Raw genomic sequence first — 12442 nt, 5'->3', positions numbered from 1 at the left:
TATTCTCACATGCCAGATGCCAAATTTATGTAACCTTAATAAGGCAAGGTTGTTTCGAAGACAGATCACTATGCTAATATTTGTGCTGGGAATGCACTGTGAAGTCCCGATTCATTCATTCACAGAACATAAATCGTATAGTGATGGAACTTTTTTGGCCAAGAATAATGGAAGCCAAAGAAAACGTTTGTGCATGTTTCAAACAAAGAAGTTCGTGTACTTCGGTTATTCATGTAATTCGGTTATTCATGCAAGGAGATGAAATATTTAGAAATTGGTGTTGTTCTAGAGAAAATCTATAGACATATTCCTCTAACTTCCACAACAGAAAAAAAAATCAAATATATTTCTAGATCAATTTAAATAATTAAAGTAATATGTGTTAAAGATGATTTATTTATTGTGCTTGTATCTATAATTTCTAAACAAATATATACATACAAATAATGTTGAAAGTTCGCATCATAAAGAATGTCCATGTCTAAAATGGTATGTATGTATTAATAATTAGTCAATTGCACGGAAAAATATATGAAAAATAATTTAATTTATTGTTTGACACGTGAGTTGTCCAATTATCAATGAGAATAAATTATGTCTTCTTCACCCTGTTTATATTTTTTCCTCATCCCATTCGAAAGATCATGCAAACGTCATCTCGCACTTGCTCAACTAGTCATTTCACCATTACGTGAACCACACAATGCAAATACATGTAATACAAACTATTCTAATATGAATGTTCGTTTATCTAACATCGCATATAAATTATATGCTATATTCTAAGTGGATATATCGATCTAGTAACACACACAAATGACACTGTGGATATTAGTATATTACTTTTCAGATGGCATGTTCCACCCCAAAAAAAAAGATGTTACATGCATCTTTGATATTTAATTTAGTGCAACATTTGCCATTGTTAAACAACCTTAAATTTCATATCAAGTAATTTGATTATCCATAAAAACGTAAATTCTTGAAGTCTCTCAAATAGGTAGAGTTTCCCTCGTATTCGCGAGGGCCACATTGCTAGTTGAAAGGAAAGCTGAACTGGTCGAAGCCAAAGGCCTGGTTCAATCTTGGAAGACCAGATATTTGGGAAATTATCTTGTGGGTCAAAATGCACTTGATGTCCTGCGATGGGTATGCAGCGAATCTAAAGAGGGGAGAGAGTCTTGAAAAATTGAATAATATTTGGTCTCAAGAGTCATGATGGGCACATATGGCTTGAGCGGGTAATGTCGATGATGTTACGTGGCTTTATACCTGAGGATGAATGGCTAGTACTGGCAGAGTTGAGCTATTTGTTCTGTATTCTTTGTGCGAAAGAATTGTCGCCTGGCGTGGTAGATGACATGGAGGAGTTGGTTCCAGAGTTGCTTTGCAAGTTAGAGAAGATCTTTCCACCGAGCTTGTTTAATCCAATGCATCATTTGATTTTACATCTCCCTACCGAGGCAAGATTGGGTGGGCCTGTGCAAAATAGTTGGTGCTTTGCAACTGAGAGGATGCAGAAGACGCTTTGAGCTAAATGTAAAAAATAAACATCGAATTGAAGAATCGATGGCCGATGCATTCATTACTGAGGAGGTGACAAACTTATGACAGCACACCCCGAAGCCAAAAATCGTCATTTGCATAATCCGAAGCCTCGGTACAATGATGGCGACCCTAAATAAGGTGGATCCAACCTCAACCTATTCAAAGGGAAGCTCGCACCAGCCGGTGCTTCAAAACCAATAACGTTGGATGTCGAAGAATGGCGGACCATTTCGTTGTATATCTTCAACAACCTAACAAAAGTGCAGCCATATATAGAGTAAGTTCTCGGTACATTTTTCCGCAACTTCTAATTCCTTTGAACTACTCTTATTCCCGGATATTCGATACATTTGATACGTCACCAAATTCTTGGATGGAGAGGTTATCCAAATTGATTTCGTCGAAGAGTATGATTTTATGGCAAAGCATGGAGGCGGCTATCCCGGTTTGATCTTTTGGTTCAAAAAAGGGTAATTATCAATAATGGACCATTTGATTTCTTGGTCTAATTTGCGGCTAATGCAACAATCATTTTGTCTTAAACTTGTAGGCTAATTCAGAGTCTATGGACGCCGAATTGAGACAAGCCGCTAATGGTTTTGACTATAAGGTCCGTTCATTTGAGAAATACAACATCAACGGGTATCGCTTGCGTACCTTTTGCAAAGAGCTATCTATGCCCGATCGGAAATCTACAAATTGTGGTGTCTCTTCTATCGGCGAAGGAGGTACCAAGTATTATGGAAGAGTTGAAGCAATTTATGAACTTTAATTCTATGGTGAAAACCCACCGAACGTCGTAGTCTTCAAATGTTATTGGTTCCAGCCGAAGGAGACTAGAAGCACTCATGAACATATAGGGCTAGTCAAAATCAATCAAAGAACCCATTTAGATGTTCTTGATGTCTATGTTACGGTTCAACAGATAACATTTTTCTATCTACCGTGGGTCTGCCAAACTAATAAGAATCTGAATGGTTGGATTGTTGTTTATGAACTGCCGCCACAGGCTAGACCACCTCCCCGAGATGAACAGGATTTTGAAACTCACATTAACCCACACACATATGATGGAGAATTCTTGCAAGAAACACGTCTTTCGAAGAAACATTTCAAGAACCGTAGTACTTCACCCCAGAATATGGAAGTAGACAACGATAGTGTATCCAACTTCACCCTTGAGCCAGAACCAGCAGAGCCGGAACTAGAAGAGGTTACTGCTCCGGATGACCTGTCAATGCTTGATCGATTGTAGAAAGGCCTTCCACAAGTTGATGTCGGTGAACCCGATGAGAACGTCATTCATGAAGACACGCGTGATAGTGATGATGATGATGCATTTATTGATCCAGACTATTATTAGTTGTATGCATCCCAACTTAAATTATATATGTACATATTATTATTCATGTGAGGCATTTTTTTATGTTGGACTAATTTATTTTACTCTTTATCATGGCACGTGTTGATAGATGGTGGGTGCGGGTCTAGATCGCTCGGCGGCCCACGTGAGGGGTACTTCCATTCCACCCCAGTCTCTCCGTACAGTCTTGGCAGACAGTCTGGGGACACCCGCGGGTGCTTCTTCGTCAGGGGGCGTTGCCCACCGGCAGAGGAGGTCCTGCAGGGAAGAAGGCGAAGGGTACATGATGTGGCCACGGGAGAGCTATGCCGACTGCTACGCCGTCCTCGCCGCCCGCCCCCCAGCTGATTCACCTCAGCAAAGGACTACTATGGTGGACCCGTTTGAGGTGGAGGTTACGAGGACTCTGGTCTAGGAGCCTTGGGTCGATGGGTATTCGACCCCTGAGACTCTGGTTCCTGAGGCTTCGGCCCATGATACTCCTATACCAGGGGCTACATCCCAACAGACTCCTGCCCTAGAAGCTTCGGCCAACGCAGAGACGTCCAGATGGAATACCTGGCCGGATCGACCGAGGGGCCGTGTGTCCTTTCTGATGGTGGCCGGGAGATCGGTGATAAGTTTACAAATAGTGAGGGCGAGGTGGTTGAGGGGGTCACCGTGTACCAGCGTGGTAGTACACGTCTCCCGGTCGTGTCGGCGACCCGCGAGCAGAGGTGGTGATTAGGCCTGAACAGGTGAAGTAAGTGCATTTCCTCTTTTTGTACCTTTTGCCTTCAAGTTTCTTCAAATATATATATTGTGTTGACCTTGTCATACTACAGGGGTTGGAATCTCCCCCTTGTAGTACGCAAGTCGAACACCATCCTTGGTGTGCTTTGTCGAGAAAAGTTTCGATGGTTTGTCACGTTGCCCGGTGAGGGTGAGCTTCCTACACTAGGATTTACCTAGGAGCACTACCAGGTTGCCCAGCTCCCGCCGGAGGAGATTATCGATTTCGTCTTGTGCCACATGAGGGCCGAGATGGTGATCAATGGATTTTGGGTAATTTCTCCTTTTACACAATGTAAAATGAACAATATAGCTAGTTATTGTACTAATCAGTGTTGTCTCGTTTGATTGCAGACCTTCTACAGGTGTGAGGAGGGATATGAGGAGGTGGCGGGCAATGTTATCGAGGCCGAGTGCAAGCGGCTATTACAGAACTTACGCCACGAGGCTCGGCCGTAGGTTGTTCGACACTACTACGCCACGCGTGGTATTAAGAAGGACAAGAAGTTGTGCCGTGGAAAGTATCTGAAGAAGGAGCAGTACATGAAGGTAATTACCTATTCTTAAGGCCTTGTACGTAGTTTTCTTGATTTGATTCGTAGGCGTAGAGCTCAAATTTCTTCTTAGTAACTTATAGGTGCCCCCGAGATGGTGTGTGGATCAGATGGATTGTTGGGAGGCGCTGGTGGATGAGTGGTGTACAGGCCAATAGCGAGACATCCACGACAATATGAAGCACCGGCGTGCCCAAATGGTTGGTGTGCCACACCATCAAGGCAGCACCAACTTATTCAGTTCGGATGGAACTGTGTGATTTCCTTCATGATTCATGCAATTCATTCTTCATGGTACCTTGACCCCTTTACTAATACTTTGTTCCTCTGTTTTAGGCGCCTCACAATAAGACGGATGTGCTAGAGTTGTATGACCTCTATGGCATGGCCCATATTGCCTCCTACAAGAAGGCCAAGGAATTCTCTGAGTGTGACCTCGATCATCCATAGAAGGTCACCAACATCTCCTCCCACCACAAGCTAGTGAGATATAACGACGAGGGGCAGAAGAGGAGAGGGGAGGACTTTAACCCTAGCCAGGAACCTTTGGATCCAGATCTGGTGATGATATCTGGTGGCGGGAGGCCCCATGGCTCGATAACGATTGGAGATAGGCTGATTCATTGTCCTCTCACTCCCCCGGAGATCAAGGCGCGCCAGACGAGCTCCTGTCCTAGGATAAGGCCTCGTCCATGGCCTGTCGATCTTGCCGGCGTGGTTAGTTATACGGACTCAGAAAACTTTCATCTATTACATTGTGTGTGTCACCATTCATGATTACAATGCTAATCAGGACTGGTGTTGCAGGTTGCTCTTCTGAAAAAGAGAGTGGAAACCTAGGCGCTTCTAGAGGAGAGGGACCAGGCTACGAAGGAGAACATGACTCGGTTGTTGGAGGAGGAGAGGGCACAGAATGAGGCGGCTAAACGGGCCATGCACGATCTCCTTGTGGTAAGTTTATTTTTCGCATTAGCCAAATCATGCATGTAATGTTCGTTTCATTACTAACTGATATGATTGACCCTTCAAAACCAAATGTGCAAGCTATGTGCCTCCAGAACGGTCAGACCCCTCCACCGACTCCAGACATTTGTGGGGTTGGAACGGTTAGTTTCATTTTAATGGCCATTAGTTACTCGTATTAACATTTGAGTGTCATCATGCTAACGAGACATTGCAAAATATCTTTGGTGCAGAATAACTCCCGAGTCGCATCACACACCCCTTCTCAGGGGCAACCTTCTCCAAGTGAACCCACCCCTAGCAACCCCCATGATTCACATCCTTGATGATGACGTCGGTAAGTTTTTCCTAGTGTTCTGCGGCATACTTAGATTATTTTCTCCAAAATGACATATTTAGCTAATTATCCTCGAAAATGACATAATTAGCTTATTTAGTTTATTTATGATATAATTATCTTAGTTAGGTCAAAAATAGCACAAGAACATTGGTTAGCTCATAAGTTAGCGTATCTTCCTCCAAAATGACATAATAAGCTGAAAATAAGATAAGTAATCATCTTCTCCTTCTTTTTCTCCTTCTTCTTATTTTTCTCCTTCTTCTTATAGTCATCTTCTTCTCCTTCTTCTTCTTCTTCTAGTTTTATTCTCCAAAATGACATACTTAGTTAATTATCCTCCAAAATGACATAATTAGCTTATTTAGTTCATTTATGACATAATTAGCTTAGTTATGTCAAAAATAGCACGAGAGCCTTGGTTCGCTCATAACTTAGCATATCTTCCTCCAAAATAACATAATAAGCTCAAAATAACATAAGTAATCATCTTCTCCTTCTCCTTCTAGTCTTCTTCTTATTCTTCTCCTCATCCATCTTCTTCTTCTAGTTGTATTCTCCAAAATGACATACTTAGCTAATTATCCTCCAAAATGACATAATTAGCTTATTTCGTTCAATTATGACATAATTAGCTTAGTTCGGTCAAAAATAGCACAATAACTGTGGTTAGCTCATAACTTAGCGTATCTTCCACCAAATGACATAGTAAGCTCAAAATAAGATAAGTAATCATCTTCTCCTTCTTCTTCTTTTCTCCTTGTTCTTCTAGTCTTCTTTTTCTCCTTCTTCTTCTTCTTCTAGTTTTATTCTCCAAAATGACATACTTAGCTAATTATCCTCCAAAATGACATAATTAGCTTATTTAGTTCATTTATGATATAATTAGCTTAGTTAGGTCAAAAATAGCACGAGAACCTTGGTTGGATCATAACTTAGCATAGCTTCCTCCAAAATGACATAATAAGCTCAAAATAACATAAGTAATCATCTTCACCTTCTTCTTCTCCTTCTTCTTGTTTTTCTCCTCCTTCTCAATATCTTTTTATTCTCCTTCTTCTTCTTCTTCAATTTTATTTTGCAAAATTACATACTGAGCTAATTATCCTCCAAAATGACATAATTAGATTATTTAGTTCATTTATGACATAATTATCTTAGTTAGGTCCAAAATAGCACAAGAACCTTGGTTAGCTCATAACTTAACATATCTTCCTCCAAAATGGCATAATAAGTTCAAAATAAGATAAGTAATCAACTTCTTCTTCTTTTTCTCCTTCTTCTTCTAGTCTTGTTCTTTTTCTTCTTCTCCTTCTTCTAGTTTTATTCTCCAAAATGACATACTTAACTAATTATCCTCCAAAATAACATGATTAGCTTATTTACTGAATTTATGACATAATTAGCTTAGTTAGGTCCAAAATAGCACAAGAACCTTTCTTAGCTCATAACTTAGCTTATCTTCCTCCAAAATGACATAATAAGGTCAAAATAAGATAAGTAATCATCTTCTCCTTCTTCTCCTTCTTTACTTTTTCTCCTTCTTCTTATAGTCTTCTTCTTCCCATTCTTCTTCTTCTTCTAGTTTTATTCTCCAAAATGACATACTCTAACAGCCCGAGACCGATGCTCCAGAAGATTCCCCTTTTATCCCGTTGCCGTTGTGTGATCATTTTTTTGTGGCATTCATCATCGCGTCATGCACATCATCTGCATCCGTTAGTAGTTGTCGGTTTGAGACCAACCACACACGCACACGCCCATGGCATCATTAAAATATTATTTTTAAAAGTGCATATAAAATTTTATCGAATTGGGTTGAAACTTTGCATGCGGTCTTGTTTTAATGTAGATAGGCCGCCTGCGAGTTTTCGTTGCAATCGGAGTTCATTTGATACCCGAACGGTCGACCGTAGGGCATCGTAATCGATTATCGTCGGACGTTTTTTGGTGTTTAAAATCTTGTGCTGGGCCGGAAACCTTCCCTCTCGACCCAACCATCTCATCACAGCCCATTAGCCTACCCAATCCTAGGGCGCAACCGAAGCCGTCCGATCGAGATCGGAGAGTCTGCAAACGCCCCTATCCTCCCCTCCCTTACCTATATATAGACATGTGACCATCCTAATTTCTAGGGATTCCCTATGTTTGTCTCAACGCCGCCGCCACCCTCTCCCTCGGGATCTCGTCCCGACCAACCCCTCCTCCTCGTTTTACGTCCGCATCCAAGAAGAGCTAGCCCACAGCCACAGTCGAGCTCCTGCTCCACCCAACCAAGAGGCCGAGGCGCCCGAGTTCGCCCTCCCATGCTACCCATCTGTGGCCAAAACCTCCCGAGATGCTCCCGCCTCCTCGCACGAGCACGAACCCAAGGAGCTCGATCTGCTCCTCCTCCTTGCTACAGCAGCAGCAGCAGCATCTGCGGACGTGTCCGTCGCGCGCACGCCGAAGCCAGCAGGTTGCCCCGTGCCCTTCCTCTGCTCTCCCATCTCAGTTTATTCTCTTCTCTCAACTGCACATCTCTCTCTTTTCTCTCTCTCTTAGAATTAGGTACAGTCATCATTTTTTGGAGCAGTAGCGCCTCGAGCCTCGACGGAGATGCCCATTGTCCCATGTCGGAGCTCCCCCGCTCCTCTCTCTCTCTCTTCCTCCTTCCTGCTCTCGTTTTTCTTGCTCTCTCTCAGAGCTCTCCCTCTTTGTTTTTTCGCAGCTACAGGAGCCATGGTCGTTGCCGTGGAGCTCTGCCTCCCCCCCCCGATCTGCTGCCTCACCACCATGCCGGCGAGCGCAACACAGGAGCGTAGCAGGTCCTGGCCGTGCCTCCACCTTGCCCTCTCTTCTCCTCTCTCCATTTTCCCTCTGCCTCTCTAACCTCTGTTGTCTCTCTCTTTTCGTAAGAAATCAGGAACTAATAGAGCAGGGGTTCGTTTCATGTACGCATCGTACCGGAGCTAGCTGCCACAACGAATGGGTCCGGTACCCCATGCCCGACCTCCGGCCTCGATCCCCATGTCCGGATCCGTCAAAACCCCGTCCCTCTCAGCTTCTCTTCTACATGGCCTCCGGCCTCTCTTCTTCCCCAATGTGAGCAAGCTCCTATGTAACTGAAATTCAATTTTGTCCTAGATCCATTTTGACAAGGTGATGTTATATTCTGTCGCCGCTGATATCCTCCGTAAATAGTCTGTTAGCCGAGATGGTTAGGATAGCAGTGCTACATCCTGGAGGTCTTCGGATGAAATCCCCACGAATGCACATTTTTACTTCTTCATTATTTGTATTTTCAGAGTATCAAGTAGTGCATCTATTTTATCTACAGCCACGACCCTTTGTAATCACTTGCATGTACATGTCACACTTGTTATCCTGTTGATCCACATCCAGGAGGTCTTGGGGTCAATTCCCAGGGTGCCCAAATATTTATTCCCCGACATTTTTTTTGATTATTCCGCACATCCGCACATTTATTCTTTTGCACCGACATGAGTTGTTAGAACAGAGACATGTCGTGGTTGTCATTCCATGCATGTTGCATTCATGACATAACATCATGTGTCGCAAGTATCTTTTAGACTGTAACTCCATTGAAGTTGAGCTATATATGTAAGTCGACTAGAATAACGTGTATAATCACACGCTCCACTTTATTTTGCCGTTTAACAAACATAAAAGGTGTTTATGACAGATCTGGACAGATTCGAAGTTAACGTGTGGGGTCATTTCAGAAATGATATATGTCGTTTCCGACCTCATTTAAAATGCCTAGATAGGTAGTTTATTTGTGCTTCACCTCTTGCCATGTTTAAACAACATTTATTATCCCATGTACCTGAATAGGAGTGAACTAACTAATTAAAATGTGGAGTTTCGTCAATATGCAACTCGTTGCATATTGAGTTTACTTAATGTGTAGTGTGTGATTGTTGTGAATTGCCATGCCATGCCTTGCATAACTGAAATGGATATGGATCATATTATGTTGTGCATCATATAGTGCATGTACCATGGTTAATATTATGTGTTGATTTTTTTTCTGGTTTGCTTCGTCTCGATAGAGTTCCGAACCGCTTCGGAGTGTGAGGATTCGTACGACTACGTCGGTTCGTCTGCTTCACAGATTCATTCTTAATCCAGGCGGGATCACACGCGAGATGAACATTTCCCTAGATACCATTACTATCATTGACAGGTTAGTTGTCTCGTTTCTTTCATTATGTCTCGTTGCCTACCACTTATTTGTCAGCCACTCACAAAAATAGAGAGGAGAGGTGGGACATTTTATTGGAATTTTTAAAACAAGTTGAAAAACACAAGATTCACCTATTAAGTAGAAAGGGGTTTGAACCAAAGTGCTAAAAGGTTTTGAATAGCTTGCTGCCCCCACTCCCATGCACAAGATCATAAACACACTCACCACATGATCATCAAGGTGACACAACACACGAGATCATGCAAACAAGCAAAAGGAAAAGAAGCAAGATATGCATGATACATGAGATTCACATGAAATGACAAGGCTACACCCTCAACTCCATAACATTGCCTTAACATAGTTGCCACATATGGAAAGGATTACAAAAGGGTAAAAAAGCACTTGGGCTGTTACAACTCTCCCACACTACAAGAGGATCTCGACCCGAGATCTAGGACTGGAAGAACTCTGGGAATTCAGAACGAAGGTGGTCCTCGCGCTCCCAAGTGGCTTCTTTGTCTGAGTGATGTGACAATTGCACTTTGAGGAACTTGATTGACTTACTGCGGGTCTTGCACTCAATCGCTTCAAGAACTGCAACTGGATGCTCATGGTAGGATAGGTCGGGCTGGAGGTCGATATCCTCGAGATCAATTGTGCGCTCGGGAGTCTTGAAGCATCTCCAGAGCTGAGAGACATGAAACACATCATGCACATTTGAGAAGTTGGAAGGAAGCTCTAACTGATATGCAAGATCGCCTCTCTTGCAAACAATTCTGAAAGGACCAACCAAAGAGGAGCAAGCTGTCCTTTGATGCCGAAGCGTTGAGTGCCCTTCATGGTAGACACTTTCAGATACACAAAATCATCAAGCTATAAAGTCATGTCATGATGCTTACTATCGTAGTATCTCTTCTGACAGGACTGCGCTACTTTGAGATTATCCCGAATGACACGACACATTTCTTCTGCTTCAGCAATCATGTCATTCCCAAGAATCTGATGCTCACCAGTCTCTGACCAATTAAGCGGGGTATGACACTTCCTGCCATAAAGAATCTCGGATGGAGCCTTGCCTAAGCTTGCCTGAAAGTTGTTGTGCTATGAGAACTCGGAAAATGGTAGGTAGTCTTCCCACTTCATGCCAAAAGAAATCACACAGGCTCTGAGCATATCCTCAAGGATCTGATTGACTCTCTCAACTTGCCCACTTGTTTGAGGATGGAAAGCTGTAGTGAATCGAGTCTTAGTACCCATCACATACTAAAATGAATCCCAAAACTTGGAAGTAAAGATGCTTCCACAATATGAAGAAATGAGCATAGGAACACAGTGCGACGAGACTATCCTTGACGTATACAACTCTGCCAGCTGAGCTGCCGAGATATACTTTTTGACCGGTAGGAAATGAGAAACCTTGGTCAACTTGTCGATGACGACGAAGATGGCATCGTTGCCTTTCTTGGACTTTGGAAACCTAGTGACAAAATCCAACTCAACAAGATCGAGTTTCCACTCGGGTATAGGCAAGGGATGCAGAAGACCCGCTGGACGTTGATGCTCTGCCTTCACTCTGCGACACACATCACATTCGTTCACGAACTGAGCAATCTCACGTTTCATGCGAGTCCACCAGAAGGTTTGCTTCAGATCGTGATACATTTTGGAAATTCATGGATGTATCGAGAGAAGGGAATTATGGGCTTCTTAAATGATAACCTTCCTGAGCTCCCTGTTTGGAACGACGAGGCGGTCCTCGAAGAACAAGGTCTCTCTGTCATCAACACGGAAGAAATTATATTTGGGAATGCTCTTTGCCAAGCCAATCTTAACTTTCTTCACCATCACATCAAGAAGTTGAGCTTGTCGGACTTGGTCTTCCAAGGTAGGAGAAATCTGGAGATTAGCAAGAAATCCCTGAGGTACTAACTGAAGGTTGAGCTTCGTGAAATATTCACAAAGATCCAGCTGGAGAGGCTTCAGAATGAGACTATTGCATTAAGCCTTTCTGTTCCTAGCATCTGCAATGACATTAGCTTTGCCTGGAGTGTAGTCAATGCTCGAATTATAGTCTTGGATAATTTCCACCCAACGAGTTTGCCGAAGATTGAGACTAGGATGGGTCAAGATGTAGTTGAGACTCTTGTGATCGGTGTAGACCTCAACCTGTCTGCCCAACAAGAGATGTCTCCAAGTCATCAGAGCATGTACCACTGCCGCCAACTCAAGATCATGAGTGGGGTGATTCTTCTCACTTGGCTTCAACTGCCTCGAGGTATAAGCTACCACTTTCTTCTCTTGCATCATAAATGCACCAAGACCTTGAAGAGAGGCATCACAAAGCACTTGGTAAGACTTGGAATCATCAGGAGGAGTCAAGACTGGAGTACAAGTGAGCTTCTGTTTGAGTGTGTCGAAGGCCAACTAACACTCTAGAGACCAGACAAACTTCACACTATTCTGAAGAAGGCTAGAGAGAGGCTTAGCAATCTTGGAGAAATTCTCAACGAATCTTCTACAATAGCTTGCAATCCCGAGAAAGCTTCGATGCTCCTTCACATTCCGAGGAGGTTCCCACTCAACAATGGCCTGCACCTTTGACAGATCAACTTTGATGCCCTCGACAGAGATGATGTGTCCGAGGTACACAACTTTCTTCAACCAGAACTCACATTTGGAGAACTTAGCATAGAACTTATGATGTTTAGCTTATC

General features: G+C 43.0%; 1 long non-coding RNA gene across 1 annotated transcript; it reads left to right on the top strand.

Annotated features, from left to right (window-relative positions):
• The first annotated feature begins 8068 nt into the window (after nt 1-8068).
• LOC123403014 lies at nt 8069-9832 on the top strand. The gene is made up of 3 exons (XR_006611387.1): nt 8069-8343; nt 8442-8620; nt 9592-9832. It is a non-coding gene; the product is annotated as an uncharacterized LOC123403014 (long non-coding RNA).
• The last annotated feature ends 2610 nt before the right edge of the window (nt 9833-12442 follow it).

This window comes from Hordeum vulgare, chromosome 6H (genome assembly GCF_904849725.1).
Source record: "Hordeum vulgare subsp. vulgare chromosome 6H, MorexV3_pseudomolecules_assembly, whole genome shotgun sequence".
NCBI lineage: Eukaryota > Viridiplantae > Streptophyta > Magnoliopsida > Poales > Poaceae > Hordeum > Hordeum vulgare.
The sequence above is the reverse complement of the archived record's forward strand: the minus strand, read 5'-3'. Positions and strand labels throughout refer to the sequence as shown.